The following is a 4,344-nucleotide window of genomic DNA, read 5'->3' on the forward strand; positions in this document are numbered from 1 at the left end:
TATTTGGCAAATTTTTTCATTATATTAAGTTTCGGCTTCGGCCAAGAATTTTCATTTCGGCGCATCCCTAGTTGACAATATTTGAGAGTGAAAAAAACAGTCATGTGACCAGCACTGGCTTAAAGAACCACAATACTGATGAAGGGACCAGCATAGCATCATGTGACTACTAGTGATGTTTGTTATGTTTAACGTATGTGTCTGTACTGTTACTGGTCTGTATCTGTTTAATGAAGCCTGAAGGATTGGTATGTGTTTTAAGATAAAAATAACTTGTAGCATCTATTTACATCAATGTGTCATTGTCAAATATGGTATTTTGGTATAATTGTCATGAACAAATGAGGCCATTTTTTGTGTTCTATGCTACGGGCCAGTAGAGGCTGACAATCTCCTCAGTGACGGTCTCATTTGTTTGTGTTACTTATGCTGTTGTGTAATTAACATGGTAATGATTTATCGATGCGGAAATGCTGGACTTTCAAATAAATTGCAGTGTCTTTAGGAAATGCTGTTGACCCTTTGACCCATTTTGTGTGTACACATTTTCCGTTTTGAGACATTTGTATTAAAGATTAAGTTATAAATTCCTATGTAGTTTGTTTGATTTTTGATCATACCATGGCTCTAGGGTAATGGTTCTGAAACAAAGACCGAAATCGCAACACAAAAGTCTACAGCCCCGTGTCGCGGATCTGCAGTGGTGCGTTTACTGTCGCTCCATAATGTAAAATTTCTACCATGTCTGCTTAATGTAGGCTAATATCAGATAACATCTCTCGCTTCTCTGCAAAATGCTTAAGTGTGTTGCCAAATATACTTTGGCAGGTGCTAATATACCTGGCCGGCTACCCAAGTAAAGTATATATCGAAAACACTAAAGTTGGTGCAAGCTGAAGGCCTATATGCTTTAACGTGCGTCAGGTGACAATTGAATGATCATGCCTGCAACCTCGGCTCTATTAATTAACCCAAGATGGAATATAATAATGATAATAAAATCGATTTGCAAATGTTGATTGGTGGAGTCTAAAGTCATATTTGTGTCTCGTGTGATTCGAGTCCATACCTCTCATTCCAGATATCTCTTATTTACCAGTAACTGTAAAATCTTGAGTAAATTTAGAATTCAACAAACAAATAATTATGAAATACACAAAAGCATGTGGAAATGCAAACATTACACCCATAGGAGGTTGTTAAACATTGCAAAAGAAGCTGCTGCTATATCGGCCTCCACTCTTCTGAGCAGACTTTACACAAGATCTGCATGTACCATCCCACCTCTGCATCTCATCCAGAATGCAGCGCCTCGGCTGGTCAAGCTACTCAAGTTCTCCCACGCTACACCACTCCTCCGCTCCATGCATTGGCTACCGGCCGCTACTCAAACCTGATTCAACACACTGATACTTGCCTACTGTGATGCAAATGGATCAGGCCCATCCCACATCCCCAGCCTGTCCACTACGCTCTGCTACTGCCAATCGGCTTGCTATTCCTTCACTATGAGGGGGCCCAGCTACTGTTTGCAGTCCTGGCTTCACAACGGTGGAACGAGCTCCCCATTGACATCAGGACAGCAGAAACTCTACACCTCTTCTGACAGACTGCACCTTGGCCCATAAAGGTTTCTTTATTTAGCACTTTAAACAATTAGCATGTTTGATGAAGTTGATGCAAGTTTGGTTGAATGTACTTAAGTCACTTTGGATAAAAGCTAAATAATTGCAATGCAATGTAAGATTTTGGAACCTGGCTGCAGAGATTTTGTCCCATTCAGGCATAAGAGCATTAGTGAGGTCGGTCACGCTAGCTTGCAGTCAGCATTCCAGTTCATTCCCAAGGCGTTGGATACGGTTGAGTTCGAGGCTGTGCGCAGGCCAGTTGAGGTCACTAAACTCAGAAGAACACCTGTTGGTGATCTGGATAGGTCATGATTCATTCATACATTCTCAGATGACATAAAATAAACCTTGTCCAGTTTGTTTCAGATTTTGTCTTGTCTGACTTTTTGACCCGTAGGTGCTGGCAAGTGCATGACCAGTGTTACGTTGATGCTACGCAACACCCTGAATGCTGGCCCATCTTCGACAATCCTTACATCGAATTCTATGACTACAGCTGTTCTATGAATTCTATGACTACAACAAGGAAAATAGGAAGGTCACCTGTGGTAGTAAGTACACCCAAACAAAGGAATTTTCCTGCTCACTTGATCTTATAAACTTGTCCGTAAACCTTCAGTAAGATAGTATAATAAAACTGATAATATTCTCAGTTATTATAATAAGTCATTTATAGGAATGGTGGTTGGCCTTTTGGTAAAAAGAGTTCTCTCTGCTTTATCATCTTCAGACAAAAATGACACATGTGAGATGTTCATCTGTGAGTATGACAGGAAGGCCGCGGAGTGTTTTGCCAGTTCACCGTGGATCCCTGAGCACGAGCACCTGTCCAGCGATCGCTGTCGGTAAAGACCAAATAACTATATCAACTTGGCTTACTAGAGGTCCATCCGGTTATGTTGAGTCACTCAAGGCCTTGGAGGATCTATATGCAGCCTAGTACAGGTGTTGTTGTCACCATCTTGTCATCCAATGCCCTGACTTGACCAATATGTTCATGACCAAAGTGAACAATATCACTGAAAGGATGCATCCAGTGATAATGCCCTTCTCCAGATGATGCCATTCAGGTGTTCCAGAGGTGACTCTTAGGCTGATAGTCCTGATCTGTTCCTGGAACATGCTGTCGGTCCAGTGGAGTTTCCAATAGTTTGTGCGGGATTGACCAGTAGGCGTGGTCCAGCCACTGAACTGCCAGGTCTTCTCTTCTGCATGGAGTTGTCATTGTATGCATTCCTCAGGATAAACTCTGAGGCCCCATCCACACTACTCGGTTTTTGTTTAAAAACAGTTTTAAAACGAATACGATCTCCATCCACACCAGCGTTTTAGCTGCGTGTCAGAGTTGAACTCCATCTACATTAAAACAACTTAAAACGCAGCTAGTGGCCGTTCACATACACTGGGCATGCGTGTGCCGGTGTAAACATGAAGCAGACTGTCTCTCTCTTCCGTAGTTACAGAAGATTTGATGAAAGAATAAAGTACTACAGACAAAGAACCGTTCCAGATATTTTTTTGTCATGGACCCATAACAAGCTTGGATTGTTACTGAGTGTAACATGGGAGTTAAAAGCGACTGGCAGCGGAAAACAGACTGGGAGTCGTCGCAAAGTAAATACACAGACATACACAGTAGTACAAGTGTAGGCTATAAAATATTTTAATAAAAATACCAAATCAAAAACTCTGTCAGTGGCATTGTGTTTCTGCTTTGCATAACTAATAAGACCCAATCAGAGAACCAAATGTGAGTGTCTGCGTCATCGTTTCTAAAGTCCTCCATTTTTGCCCATCCCCACTGAAATGCTACCTGGGGTTTTAAAAAGAAAAATAGGGTCGGCAGCATTTTCAAACTTCTGCGTTTTAGGTCTTCGTTTTTTCCCTTTTAGTCTGGACAGGAGGTGCAAACGTAGCAAAAGGTCTCCGTTTTAAAACGAAAACACAGTCGTGTGAATGGGGCTTGAGGTAGGGTGACCAGACGTCCCCGGTTTTGGTGCCCTGTCCTCGTCTGGAGCTGTCCACGGAAATGTTCCCATTTTTAACTGTGTGCTAATCATAGACTGTTTAAGATGTTAACAGACTAAATAAACATCACTTTATGTCCGTGGTATTGCAAAGGTACAGTGGGGGAAATAAGTATTTGACCCCTTGCTGATTTTGCAGGTTTGCCCACTTACAAAGAATGCAACGATCTATAATTTTAATCATATGTACATTCTAACAGTGAAAGACAGAATCCCAAAGAAAATTCCAGAAAATCACATCATATGAATTTATAAAAATTTATAACCATCTGATGAGGAAAAACAAGTATTTGACCCCCTGGACAAACAGCATGTTAATATTTTGTAGAAAAGCCATTATTGGCCAGCACAGATGTCAAACGGTTTTTATAGTTGGTGACAAGGTTTGTGCACATTTCGGCAGGGATGTTGGCCCACTCCTCCCTGCAGACAGCCTCCAAATCATTCAGGTTCCGAGGTTGTTGCCTGGCAACTCGAATTTTAAGCTCCCTCCAAAGATTTTCAATTGGATTCAGGTCTGGAGACTGGCTAGGCCACTCCAGAACCTTGATGTGCTTCTTCTTCAGCCACTCTTTTGTTGCTTTGGCGGTGTGCTTAGGGTCGTTGTCGTGCTGAAACACCCATCCTCGACCCATCTTCAGCTCTCTCACTGAGGGAAGGAGATGTTGGTCCAGAATTCCACGATACAT

The 4,344-nt window shown here is 41.9% G+C and overlaps 1 pseudogene; it reads left to right on the forward strand.

Moving 5' to 3' along the window:
* The first annotated feature begins 621 nt into the window (after nt 1-621).
* Nucleotides 622-2,493, forward strand: LOC123982254 (annotated as a pseudogene).
* The last annotated feature ends 1,851 nt before the right edge of the window (nt 2,494-4,344 follow it).

The sequence above is a fragment of the Micropterus dolomieu genome, linkage group LG13 (assembly GCF_021292245.1).
Source record: "Micropterus dolomieu isolate WLL.071019.BEF.003 ecotype Adirondacks linkage group LG13, ASM2129224v1, whole genome shotgun sequence".
NCBI classification, from domain to species: Eukaryota; Metazoa; Chordata; class Actinopteri; order Centrarchiformes; family Centrarchidae; genus Micropterus; species Micropterus dolomieu.